At 36.6% G+C, this 14,607-nt stretch overlaps 1 long non-coding RNA gene across 2 annotated transcripts in view; it reads left to right on the top strand.

Moving 5' to 3' along the window:
* Window positions 1-604: 604 nt before the first annotated feature.
* Window positions 605-14,607, top strand: part of LOC122847016 — a 92,788-nt gene continuing 78,785 nt past the window's right edge. Inside the window, exon 1 of one of the 2 annotated variants that reach the window (XR_006373308.1) lies at window positions 605-1,011. This is a non-coding gene — a long non-coding RNA (uncharacterized LOC122847016). The remainder of the gene's footprint in view (window positions 1,012-14,607) is intronic. The other variant, XR_006373307.1, reaches the window with a different exon arrangement.

The following is a 14,607-nucleotide window of genomic DNA, read 5'->3' as shown; positions in this document are numbered from 1 at the left end:
TCTGAGATTTTATGTAACTGCCAACACAATATTACACACATAGTAAAAATTATTATAAATAAAAAAGAGCACATTTGTATTCAGTTTTATTTACTCTAATACCTCTTTAGAAAATCTCCAATTGGAATGCTTCCAATTGCGTTCTGAAGTCATATAGTTATTTATTACTAATGTTTGACCTAACCGTAATGAAATGTGTTGTAATGATTAGTACAAATCCAGATGTTTTGTGAAGGCCTAGTAGGTTTGTTAGAGAACATCAGAGCATTGATAAAATCAAGAATCTTAGCAGACAGATGATAAGGTTGTGGAAATGTTTATGGGAAAGTTAGGTTATTAAACAATTTGACAAACTTTGAACATCTAGAGAGTAATGATAGCTGCAGGATTATCAAGACAAAGATTTCCATTTAAACTGATACACCTGACAAGGAGAGCAAATATATTATATTACAAATTTCATGCCTGTTTGTTAATATTTGTATTATATATTATGTATCTGTAATCTATAATTAGATGGAAACTGCTTTAATGATTGTAAAAGTGTCTACGGGTGGTTCAACTTTATTAGAAAGCAGAATCTGATATGTGAAGAAGAAAAACCGGAAGTAAAGGAGAACGATGGAGGAGGAGAGGAGTTAGAGGTTGGCTGGAGGAGGAAAGGAGTGAGTTGCCGATGTGTAAAGTGAAACGCATATGGGCTCGCATGAACTTCGTTTGTGTTCGTGAGGTGGAAATGTGCGGACAGGATTCTCCCGTGAACCTGACGGAATTGTGGAGCGGTGTGAGTGACGTGCTAGTTTAACTATCTGTTTAGCTAATGCTAACGGCCAGCAGGACTTGGCTGAAGCATTGACGGCTTGCCAATGCAAAGACTGGAGACCTCAGAGCGAATAATCGGAACTCGAAGGAAGAAGTTGTGATGGAACCGTATTGGTTGCGATGAAAACGGTCCCCCCCCCCGGACCTGTCAGGAGTTTGGGGTCATTCTTTACAAGGGACGTTCATCGGGTAAGTGGAAAAACGCTCGCACTCGGGCCTTCAATGAACTGAACTGAATCTTTGTTAGATTCCGACTTAAATTTTCCTTTTGTTTTAGATTGGCTAAAAGTACTCTTTGATTTAAGATTTAAGTTGAAACACAACTGCCAAGTGGTATAAGTTTTATTTTTTGAATTATCAACAAGTAAACAGTTGTATACGTTGACGCTTCTGGTCATTTTGCTGAGTTCAAGACACACATTGACCTTATCTCTAACCTAAACTCTGTTCTGACTGCCAAGGGTATCTGTAATGGGGTTGTGCATGAATGAAGGTAAACTTACTTACTTGGTAAAGTATGTATTGAAATTAGACTTCTAGGTTTCTTTCTACAGTTTGTGGTGGGAGGGCTCACTCTACTGAAGGTAGAAATACCATTATATTTAAAGAAACAACTGCCTCATTAGTGTCAAGTGCATTAGGTGAGTGCTACACTTGTCTACATGTGCCAGGGGAGATCTGTGCTGCAAAAAAATATCTTAAGATGGTATCATAAATCCAGACTGCATTCAGCATCAAAGTAGGCAGGCAACAATTACATAATAGCACCTTGTGTTTTTGTGACCTTCAACCATTTGGCCTGTGTGTATGTTAGCATTTAGCACCTTGTTAGGCCCATTTTTCCAACAAATACATATGTTGTGAGGACACACTGCTCATTGTGGGGCCAAAAGCACAGGCCACATCAAAAGAAGTGCTGTTTTGTGGTTAGGTTTAGAAATAAGGTGTGAATTGGGTTTAGGTTCACATTAGGTACAGTATGTACCAGCTAGGGTTTAGAGCAAGAGTCAGTTAGCCTGTAGAAATAATTAAAAATGAATGGAAATCAAAGCAAAACTCTTGTGAAGATAGACACCATGTGTTGACCATATGTGTAGAAATAATTGTTTGTGTTGAGAAGATGTGTGTAAACCAAGTTTTCAACTGTAGGTGCACTGTTTTCAGAGTGGTGAGAAGGGTAGAAGGCCTTTGGTCACATTTAGTTTTAGTAATTTTGACTAAATGATTTCCTAAGATACATTTTTGTTTTCCTTAATTTGTGAGGAATTAATATTGAATTAAAATTTTTTTTCACAACAGTTTTAGTGCTTCAAAAGACCTATGATACAACTCTTCCTCATTTCACATAAGGATGTTATGAGGATCAAATAAATACTTTTGATGATATTATACCCAGATCAAGCAAGTCTACTTGCATAGTTCATGTCAAGATGTCAAGCAGCTCTGTAAAATGCAACATCTCTGCTCTAGACCAAAATAAAAATAACTTCTAAGTCTCTGTGTGACAAGGAGCTATGCTTCCTTTACTCTTGAATGGAAAAATCCGGCTCATCCGAGGCACAACATCTTTAAGTTGAGTTATTCGCCTCAGCGACTGATAGATCACCTCTCCTGTCTGACTTGTGTGGTTTGGGGCGATTTCATTTTCCAGGCCCACTCAGAAGTTATCTAAATGGATTGTACAATAATCTGCTATGCCCTGAAACCACACAGAAAATAATTACTCTGTGTTCACATGTTTGACAGGAAAAATTAGTAACGATCACCCAGAGAGCAGGTGTTTTTCTTTTTCTCCTCTTTCTTTTTTTTAGTCCTCCTCGAGTGCCCGCAGCAGAAAAGGTTGTGTACAAGGCTAGTATTGATTTTGAAACCATTTGACAAAGGATAAATAAGACAGGGCAGAAGGGAGGCCTTAGCCATGAGCTTTTTGATCAATCAACATGTCACAGCTGAAACTCAATTCAATTCTTATTTATCAGAATCGCTTGCATGTTTAGTATGCTATGCAACTTCCCTTCAATGTTTAGCGGTCCTTTGAGCCATACACATCACTGTCACTTACAAAGATTTCATGGCTGAATTTGTTTGCTGCAAAGACTTTACCACACAAAGGCCTCAAATTTGTGAGAGCTGTATATTAGGATTTTCCATTCACCCATCATTATCATGATGCTGCATAATAATAAAGGACATACAAAGTGATCATAACCAAAATAATAGTCTTTATGTGTATGCTGTTGTGTAGGTTGAGTGTCCAGAGGTGTCTATGTTAACAGATGAGCAGCTATTACAGTTGATTTCTCATGAAATGGCCAAAACCCCTGTAATTTTGGACAGCCTTCATGTACATTTATGAAGCAGAGGTGAAAGGTTTGGACCCAACCAGTCATTTTACAACAATGCAGTCTGATTAGCTCTGAACACTGAGAGCAGCATCACCTGATTGGAAAATCCATTTCCTGCTATGTATACATGAATTCTCTTTAAACCTTATTTTACTTTGTTATTATGGAAGATAAAAAAGAAACGAGGTCACATTTTTACTGCAATTAAGCAATTTAACCCCTCATCCATTGGGATCAGCCACCATCCCTTCATACACTTCACTGGAACGCATAGTAATCTCTTAAGCAACAGTGCTAGAACTTTTTGAGAAGTTATAGGGTTTAGCAAAAAGGTTAGTGAAATGGTAAAAACCCTGTTTTAAAGGCCAGCCATGTATCACAAGGTTATGGCAGACAATCTCTGGCCTGTGGGTAATTTAAACCCCACATAGAAAGTTGAGGAAATTCACTCAGAAGTGAATGGGATAATGCACTTTCTTATTGCTGGGAAAATAATGGCCAAAGAGCATTGTTCCACACCAGCAAACTGTTAAAACACCTGTTTTTACAGAAGTTGTCACACTTCTTGATGAACATTTAATGAATTGAATTTGAGTTGTAGGACCAGGCTGCTGCTTTTGCTCTTAAATTCTATATAAACAGGACTTAAGTTTGTCTCCTTTTTGACCTTGTTTGATGAATAATGTATTTTATGCATACTTACACTTAATTATGTTTAGAAAAAGCTAAAGACCAGGTCATGCTATACTATAAAACCAACATGTGAGTTATTCCTGTGAAATGGTTAAAATGTAACATGGAGATTCAATAAAAGGTGGGTGTTTTGACAGTTTAGATTTGAATTAAACCTGAATTAATGTGATCGTTTTTCACACAAAATGTTCCTTTCAAATAGGGCAATCCCTTATTATGAATTATTAAAGCATTGAATTGAATAGTCTAATGTCATTAATACATGTCATTAGTTTGCTCCGAGTGCAGTAGATTTTCTTCTGTGGTACTCCTCCATCAAAGGGAAGAACGGAGACATTGGTTGGGAGGGAATAACAGTATTTGTATTGAGCAGAGGCGCCATTGTGTCAATGTCAGATGGAGTGTTTGCAATGTCTCTCTTTGGCTCGCTGTAGCATGAGCTTTTTTTCATTTCAAATATTTTCAGTGATGCATTAGTGTCACGATGTGTCGGTTCCATTTCTCAGAGACAGGCACAAGCCTGACAACCTGGGCGGATGTGTAAATACAACAGAAAACACTTAACTATGAGATCATCTTTGCCGGGGTATTAATCTTGTTTTTTAAAGGCTTTTGTGTCCCGACTCTGTCCATGATCTTCCTTGCCTGCTGTTGCAATACTCTGAAACATGTTCTTCTGAAAAAAATACCCATTAGGGAGATGGATGCATTTTAGGGATGGTGAGAAAACAAAAGGAGCACATAACTGCTTTTTTGGGCTGGGTTAAGTTAAGGATACCTTTTCAAAGGACTTCTTTGTGCAGAAAATGTCAAGCAGTGCTTAGTGGCTCCTCTTACTCTTGTAGATGCACATAATTCCTTAGCTGATGAATGACTGCAAGAAAAACAGACAGAAATCTGTTTTACAGCAACTGGTGCAAAAAACAGAAATCTTAGCTATGTGTCTAATTGTTTTAAAAACATCAGCAGCAGATGTACAGCTATATCCATCAACACAAGGGAACTGTTAAGCATCCTACTTCTTGATGTTGGTATTCCAGGTCATGTCCCTCACACAGAATGGAGCTTGGTCCTATTTACTGAGAGCACATCACAAAACTCAAAATGAGCACGAGGCATGTATTGCAATACATTAAACTCTGATAACTAAAAAAAAAACAGCCATGAAAATGTTGGCTTTTCTTGCTTTAACCATTAGTGTATTCATAAGTCACTCAGCCCATTGTCGGCTCAAGTCACAGCATGTTGAATTAACAGCTAATGAACAATGTAATATAGATTTTTCTTGGAAAAAAAACTGATCGCCTTTGTAGTCTGACAAATATATGAAGTCGGCTAACTCTTATCACACTTTTTTTAAACCACCAAAGAAAGAAAGTTAAATAATTGCTAAATTGTATTCACACTTCAATGTCTTTTGGATTCAACACAATCCAACACACCCTTTGCTCCACAGCCTAACTTGCACATGAAATTTACTTAATGTTATTTTTTTTTTTTTATTAAATACATTTTCTTTTATACCTGTCTACTATAAACTTGCAAAAAATATCTCATAGTCAGGCCATAAGTCATCTTCTAAGCTGACATAGCAAACTCATATTAAATTCAGCCAGGTAAACTTCAATTAATTAGAACTAAATAAGTAATGCTCATAGACCTTATTCAGAGATTTTATGCTTGAGACAAAAGAACCATCAATTACCAGGATCTGCAAAAGGAAAATGATTGCGAAGTAAAGGTGAGAATCTAAAGAAGTAGAAGAAAAAAGATGTCAAAGTAACATACATTGTCAAATTACAAATCAAAACAGAGGCTGAACATTTACAACTATTTTTTTTCTACCAGAAAAATACAATATGATAGTGAAAGAAAATATAAGGTAGTCTCCATGGAGGCCCGTGAAGTCTGCCCTTATTACCAATGTCAGAGATTCGATTAAGCACAAGGAAAGCAAATGATCCCAATGAACTAATGATTAATCCAGCAAGTCTATTTACTAATGTACCAGAATGCATTAAAGGCATAAGTTAATGGGGACAGGACATCAATTCAAATACAAATGAACCACATTTGCATTGGAAGCTTATTGACTGGTGTAACAAAACGAATTACAAAAGGTAATCTACTTATAAACCTTAGAGATGGATGAAACATGTTTCCCAACATATTTGCTATTTAACCTGAACCGATTCTTGCCTCCAGAAATGACAGCATCAATGCAAACAGATTGACTGGTTTGTCGTCAAACTGAAACATCAGTTCAGATTAGAAGAGACTAGAATTAAATAACCTTATTAACTTGCAGGGCTAGAAGATAGCAGTTAATACCGACTGGACATGACAAATCCAGCAAGTTACTCTGTAATCTGATAAACATGCAATCACCTTGATATCTGGATGTAAAACGCATTTCTGATGTCAGCAAAAATCTTGTTGAACCCTACTGTAATACAGTGATGTGCTGCTATGCCTGGTAGTGATGAAAATTTTCCCAGTCTTGTCTGCAAGGCAAAGGACAGTGTGAGGGATCATCTGGCATGCCAGAGGCGACACTTCTGTGGCACTTCTCACAAAACACCAACTGAGCACAGAGTTTTCCCAAGGGTTGACTAAAAAATAAAGAATTAAAACACTCCTCCAACTCTGTGGATCAAAGTCGCGGGCTAAATCCTCGCTTTGTTCTTGTACATAGATGAACATGAAAGCCCACTTCTGTGGATTGCTTCCCTTTGGGCCTTTGGGCACAGAGTTGTGCCCAGAACACAGTCTTATCAATAATGCTGCACTCTTAACTATAGGCTTAAACGGGTGGAGAATATTCCACGGTTTGACGGAAATCTATCCATCCCCCCTTCCCAGTGGTAATGACACTTTTACCAGCTTGTCTAATAGCATCTAGTAAGTGATTTTTGTAAGGGGTGGAGAGGAGGTTTAGAAAGAGAAAAGCAGCAGTTCTATTTGATGTTTCGATCTGGGATTGATCTCGGAGGAAAGACTCGCATTCTGAAAGTAGGATTATTGGACTCTCTGGCTCTCCTCAGATGTCAAAGATCTTTGAACAGTCTTGTAAAGTGCACTACTTCCAGGCTGTTGCTGAACTGCTTATGAACTCATCAAACGAGCACCTGTCTACATTTTAATGAGGCGCCATGCACTTGACAAGGGTCCTCTTCCCACACATACCTGTCCCCTTGAGATGCTACCACTTTTTCCTGGAAAACCACAGAACTTATGTGCTTCTATGTTGCTTCCTCACATTTCCACTTTGACTGAAATAAATATCAACTAAATAAAGTTCCTTCTAACTGTACTACTTGGTATTTCTCAGTGATCTCAGTATATTTACTATGCTTTTCTTTTCTCAATATTTGTACCTTTGACTAATTGTCCAACCTTGGGGAACCAGTTTGGGTTCGGCCTCGACCATTGAAATGCAGATGTTGACCCTTGCAGAATTGCTGAGTGGTTTTGATGGTTTGGAATTAGATATTTTTGAGTAGTGATACCACAAGAGTATCTGTACCTTGGTTGCTGTTAGGAATTATCCAGTCATGGTATAGCCAAAACAATTGAGGGAAGGGATGGCATTTTTGGATTTTCAGGAGTAGTTACTGAGTGGAGAAAATGTGGCTTGCGAAACTTCGTCTTATTTTTACTTTTCTCATCTTATGGGATTTGAGAAAGCTTTGAGAAAGCTTCTCCAGGTCGGAGGCAACGGTTGGACTAGTTTATTCAGGTTTGGTGACAGACATTTTGTAAAGCAGAGAAGTTTAAGTATCCTGATGTCTTACTAGAGAGCAATAGCAGGATGGTGTGGGAAGTGGAGTGATGATTTGGGGCATGTACAGTACTGTGACAGATGTGCTGGTGTGTCGTTTTAAATAAAAAGTTGATCCAAAAAATGTAGCACTCAATTTACTGGACAGTCTTGTTTTAACTATGTTTAACCTTTGTTTTCACATATGATTCAGTAGTATATAATCACATGTGATTGGCTTAGTTTTTCTCCTGCACATAAGGGTAGTAGTTGTTGGTGACTAAAGAGGACTTAAAATCTCTTACAGCTAATTTTAATTAGGTGGGTGTGAAATCAAATGAAGCAGAAAAGATGTGAGGGGATACAAGAAAGAAAGCAATATTTTATCCAGTGGTTATGTGTCTGTTCTTTTAGGCTTCTATTTTTAAGCAAGGCGTGAGACTTCAGCATATATATTTTACCTTTTACTAGGACTAAAAGAAATGCTGCAAAATTGCTTTCTTTCGATGTACTCTCTTCCGGTCATGGAAGAAGCAGAATTTAGTTCAGTCCGTTCTGAACATATTTCAGCATAATTTTGTTGACAGAAAACAGAAGCATATACAATCCAATATTTACACAGTTTCATATAATATTTTGTTTTTGCTTTCATTCTCTTTGGATAGTGATAAATGTGTATTAATTTGAGTGTATTTTGGGGTGTAGAATAACTACGGGTGACAAGAGGTTAAGGGACATAGCTGAACTGTAATTGATAATGTAAAGGCAGATGGGAGTCTCCAGGGAAACGAAAAGAATCCAAGCAGATGGCCAAATTGCTCCTCCTTTCTATGAAGCGGAGAACTCGGCCCTTTCATCCACATGCTATGATGGATCATTAAAGCTCTCTGTGCATAAACACCAGTGTGTATTTAAATATGGATGGCAAAACTGAGAAAAAGCCAACAAGCAAATATCATATTTCTAAAGTGTTGTCAGGAGCATGAGTTGTGGCTACAAGTTATTAGGCTCACCATGGAAGGGTTCCAGCAATAAATTTAATTAAAGACCATCCGCTGAACCATACACCTCCCTCAGAGAAAAGGCTGACCATCTGTAATGAATGCGACGTGTTTACAGATTCACCAGTTGAGGGGGCTGAGATTAGCAGCTTTCATCGTTTCCAAAAAGGGCTAGCGCAAATGTTGTGTGATTTTGTTTTAGCAACAAAAACCTAATTAGAATGAATTTAGTGGGAAAAAAATAAGCAGACATCCAAACTGAAACACTCAAATGCACAGTAGTTTTAGGTTTGTCTTTCTGAAGACACACATTTAACACCTTTTACAGGGTGTTGTGGGAGCTGGACACAGACAAATTGGTTAATATTGCTGCGACTCTTTGATCCCACCCTATTCCTGAGATAACTCTATAAATGTCACCCCACACCACCTATTTCATATTTGCTAATGCTTTTATCTCATCCTGCAGTAATTGATCTTCTAATTTGAGAGGTGATGAAGACCAACTACTTGACAGAAAGTGTAGAGTGTATTCTTTCTGTTTCACATAAAGATGCTTCAATACTAACCAGTTTATCTGTGTTGGAGATTGTAGCTTTAAGCAACTTCTGAAAACCATTTGGACAAAATTGTACATCATTGGTCAAAAATACATGAAACGAACAATCTGGGACAAATGATGCTTCTATATTTAGTAGTTCAGCAAAAGATACATTTAAAAACATGTTAGGATCAAATTAAAATTACTATTAAAATTATAAAAAAATAGTTAATACAATTATTACAAAATATTAGAAATATGTAAATAGTTATTAGTATTGCTAATCTTAATTAATTGAGTTTATGACAGATATCTACACATGGATGGATGGATGGATGCCTCTTCATTATTTTCATGTAGTATGTAGGCCTGTCACGATAAACAATAAATCAATTAATCGCATGATAAATTAAAACTATCGACCTCATTTTAATTAGCGGCTTTATCGTCTCTTCCGGCCTTTTTCTCTTTTTGTTGATGACATTGAATGAAAAAAGGCTGTCCACTGACCTCTTCCATCCTCACATCCTTAGTGAAATGCCCATCGCACACTACACGATCTTGAGTTGTCAGCTGATTGTCGGCCTATTTTCAAATCCTGAGAGATCACACATTAGCCGACAGAAATCCTTGGTATAACGGTTCGATCGGGTTTGATCGTGTCGTGGGGTGTCCAACAATGGGCACAAAATAATGGCTAGAAGTCCAGTGAACTCATTTTAAAACCAGGCATTAATCAATGCTTTACTACAATCTACCTGCAACACATGTGGCTCTTGTGTCAGCGTAATGTCCTGACTGAATGAAAATTAATAAACCTATTTATGTCACGTTAAGGGAGAACAGCTGAAAAGTTACCGGGTTCATCAACTGCGTTGCAATTTTGCTCCAACTCCTCCCCTTGTCATTTATATATTCTTTGCACAAAATGTTGAATAAACATTAAAGTTGTTTCCACATAAAATCTCCAATGTCCGCTGGACTTCGGGTTGTGCCGTGTCAACTGTTTGGGATTCTCCTTGTAGTTTCCCCTCAGAAAGCATGAGGGGTAGCCATGCTTTCTGATTCGTTATCTGTTACATTCAAAAGGCTGTGTTAACTCTCCCAGTCGGGGAAAACCCCTGATTTAGATCGGAGCAGATATGACGGATCTACCGTAACACACCACACACTACAGGATGATCGGTTACAAAATCAAAAGGGGAAAATCGAAGCAAGAAATTGTGTAGTGTGAACTATTGCATCAGGATGTGCCCATTATCTCTATTTAAATCTAAGAATTACTGAAGGGCAACGTAGTATACAGACTTCCTAATCTGCACTCTTTTGGTTGAATGCAGTATTTATTTCCACTTTGGCTTTATGTTGTTTAGTTTTTATTCAAGTACATTTTTTGTTAATGGAGACTGAGAATCCATTTTATTTTTATTTGTGGTTGTTTTGTTTACTTTGTTTATCAGTTCTAGAGTTAAATGTTCTTTGAAAATAAAGTATTCATTCTTCGGTAGGAATCACATGCATTATTACGTCATTTCCATTAAATCAGTGTACAAAGATCTTCAAACAATATTATTGTTTTATCGCAATAATTTTTGAGACAATTAATCGCTCAGCAAAATTTATTATCGTGACAGGCCTAGTAGAATGTGACATTAAAAGCAAATAGCCATTCTTTTAGCGTTCCCCAGCCGTGTCAGCATAGCTCATTGGTGTGACAACTTTTTACTGAAACAGTGATGTTTAAGTAAATAAAGTTTGTTTGGCACCTTTTATGAATAATACTGTCACAAAACTGAGTCCCTCTAAATTTCTAAGTACAGAATCTTGTTGCTAATATTTCTATTTCAGGCAGATGGATTTTATTTAATGGTATCACATTACAGGATGCTAAACACTTTGTGGGGGTGTGCCACACACATTCGCAAGTAGATTGCCTTTTGAGATTGAAGCATAACAAAATGTGAAAAGGATGAATGAATGTAAGTGCTTTTTATGTATAGTTCGAGTGTTGCTGGTAAATGACTTTCAAGAGTCTTGGAATACGAGGGAAAAATGCATTTTTTTGCATGTTTTTAGTTTGCCTTAAGTTATTTGGAAGCTATAGCGTCAAGGAGCCATAAGAATGTCCATTTTCACACATTGACATAATGTAAAGCTTTGCTTACTGGTTAGCTAAACTCAGTTGCTATTTTAGTGCTAAGCATAAATTTTTCAACATTTTTTAATATTTTTCAATGTTAAATAAGATTAGACTGAATAAAGCTGTAATTTGTATGTAATCGAGATCATTCTACATCATGCTGTTATTTGGGAGGAAAAAAGATCCATTGAACTGGAAAGTAAACAAGTCATTAAATATGGAATGTACAACACTTCCCTGGGTCTACATTCCAGAGTAACACCAGCAAATATTAATATTTGCTTTTCATTTCAACCAGCAGTGGTACTCTGTTCAGATGGAGTAAAAAAAGGAAACGGAGCTAGAGTGTGGTGAATGTGAACTTCTTACAGGATATTATAAAGTGACTAAGGGTGGAATATTTTGCCTGAAATAGATGGTGACTGTAACTAAGAACTTATTTTCTGAGAAAGATGATAAAAATAAATAAATCTACATGAAAGACTTTGATTGTAGATGAATATAAATATAAAATGGCTGATGCACATGCAAAAGGTATGGCAAAAAAGCATTCCTTTCACTGTAACTGTTAGTTTGTTTTTCTAAAGTTTACTGAAAACTAGTAAAACTAAAACGATACTGGATTGTCTCCAGCCACAAACAAGTAATTCCTTAATTTTAAACCTTGTTTTGAATTACAAGTAAAAAAAAAAAGTAAAAACAGTCAATCACGATGATGGGACATGGACATAATTTAACCATATACTAAACATATTTGATCAATTACTAAGAAAGCATTTTTAGAATATTAATCTGAGGAACATTGTGAGCTTCATCATTGACAACAATAGGACTTCTTTTTATTTAAAACAGGCAATAATTATCTCACTTCTTAGTACTTTTACAGTTTTCATACCATACTTTTTTTGATGCAAAATACTGTGATTCATTGCAGATATTTTGTGATAGCAGCACTTCAAGAGCTAACTCGTTACTGTAATTATCTGTTTTCTCCTCATTTTTCTACTTTAAATTAAATGTAGTTCTATGAATCAGAAGACGTTATCTTAGTTATTCTGGTTTCAGCTGCAGTTACATTCAATGAACAGATACAGGGAACAGAACAAAGACAAACAGGGAGAAAGAGTAATTCAAACTGAATTACATGGCAGTTGATATTTAAATATTTTATCATCATTTATATCTGTAAGCCATGAAAAATATTTATTTGAAAAAACACTTAAAATACCTTGAATACTTACAAAATTACCATTATTTAAGAACCAGGGTATAAAATAGCTTGCCTGCAGGCACCAAATATGAATACAAAAGCAATAAATGTCTATATATAAGTATTAAAAGTAGGGATAGCAGATTAAATGCTGTTCAGTTATCATACAGTCACAGAAGGACAATAAAAAACATAGGCCACTTGCTTGAAATATTGGGCAATTATGTTTCAGTCATAAGTCCTTCCATAACCTCCTGAGCCATAAACGCCAATAGAAGCATGCATTTCAAACACAGATTTGAAATTGTAAAATTTATGCTTAGCAGTAAAATTGCAACTGAATTTAGCTAACCTGTAAGCAAAGCTTTAAATTATGTCAATGTGTGAAAATGGACATTTGACAAGACAGAGAGCCAAGTTTCAGATTTCAGGGTATGGCCTCTCATTCTGCACTTCAAAAGAAAACTTTTTATTTTGCTGAAATGGTGTCAGTGTCTGTACTCAATTTTGGTAATAGCTAAAAGAAAGAAACAATCTGGAAGCAATTTGTGATAATACAGTTGAGATTTCTTTTTCCGCTAACAAAGTTATTCTAACTATTGACCTTTCCAGTGCCTGAATGGCGTTGCCATGCGTTCCTGAATGGTTCTGCAGCTCTCAAACAGAACTTCTTAATTCAGTGTGTCACTGTTGTTTTAAGGCTCCTCTCCTGGGTGCACCACTTAGACCATAACTTTGTAGCATAACCAACTTCCTTGAAACACTATGTGCACAGGAGACCATGCTTATATTCTCATACAATGTATAAAAAAGCCCTTGTATGAGCTATAAGGTGTGTAAAACAACAAACGCACGATAATTTTCTCGCAGGATGTTGCGTCAGAAATGTGGTGCCAGAAAATGTCTAAACAGGAACAGAATTCACAGTTGTTTTTCACCAGCATGTGGTGCAGTTTGTCATCTCACCATACTATCTCCTTTCACACTGCTGCTCCCTTGTGGTGTGTTAAGATATGATAGGCTTCTCTGACAAAGTGTAAGGTCTCTGAGGATTAATTAGGGACAGGGAAAGAGATAGATTGTGTTAATTCCTGTGCTAAGAGCTAATAAACAGGAGATGAAGAAGCTATAAAAATAGAGATAACTAGAAAGGTTTGATTTATTTACAGGAAAAAATCAGCTCCAACAAACTGAACAAATAAGTGGAGTCTTTTTTTACAGTTATTTTACAGATCAAATAGACAGAACTCACGCAATATTTATGTCTTTTATTATTCCTCACCCAAACTTGTCCCTCAGTGATCCTCCTCATCCCACCACCCCTTCATCCCAGTTGCTGATTCACACCAAAGAAATCAGGTAAATCCCACATTACCTCCAAGGAAACAGCCCATTAATATTTCACTTGTTTTCAAGCCTGTTTGTGCCATATATCAATGCCCAACCACCTCCTTCAGAGTCATACATTAGAACTATTTTTAAAATACTTCATTGTCAGCCTGTGGCAGACTCATTACTTATTAAGATAAGAGAAAAGATGTGCAGGAGCAGTTGGTGGCTCAGCTTGCTTTAAAAGCTCCACTGCACTCCTTCCACCTCCTCTGCTTGCCTGCTGTTCCACCTCTGTCTCTTCTGCCTTTTGTCCTCATACTGTTAATGAATCTTTAGGACATTTCTTCTTCCATGGTATTGTATTAAAGGTAAAAAAAAAAAAAAAAAGAGGCCTATTATGTAAGTCAGAGATGTAATAATACATGACAAGCACACTGTAGGGGTCCAATAAGTTAGTATAAAAAAGATTATGGTTTAAAGCATAATTTTTTTTTTACTAGGTTCAATCCCAATATAAAAATCTATATTGGTGTTTAAAATTCACAGAAAAAAAAACAAACACTAAAATATATTCAGTCCAGTATGGGCAGATTACACCCCTATTACTTTTAAGTCATCACAAATGCAGTATTTTTGTGGCCAAATATTACTATGGATTATTAGCACTGTAGCCTTATAGCAACAAGATCCTGGGCTGAAATCCTGTCGTGGAATGATGCTGCATTGAGTTTGCATGTTTTCTCCCACAGTCCAAAACATGGCG

This window comes from Gambusia affinis, linkage group LG02 (genome assembly GCF_019740435.1).
Source record: "Gambusia affinis linkage group LG02, SWU_Gaff_1.0, whole genome shotgun sequence".
In the NCBI taxonomy this organism is placed as follows: domain Eukaryota; kingdom Metazoa; phylum Chordata; class Actinopteri; order Cyprinodontiformes; family Poeciliidae; genus Gambusia; species Gambusia affinis.
Note: the sequence above shows the minus strand (reverse complement) of the source record. Positions and strands in the feature narration are given on the sequence as shown.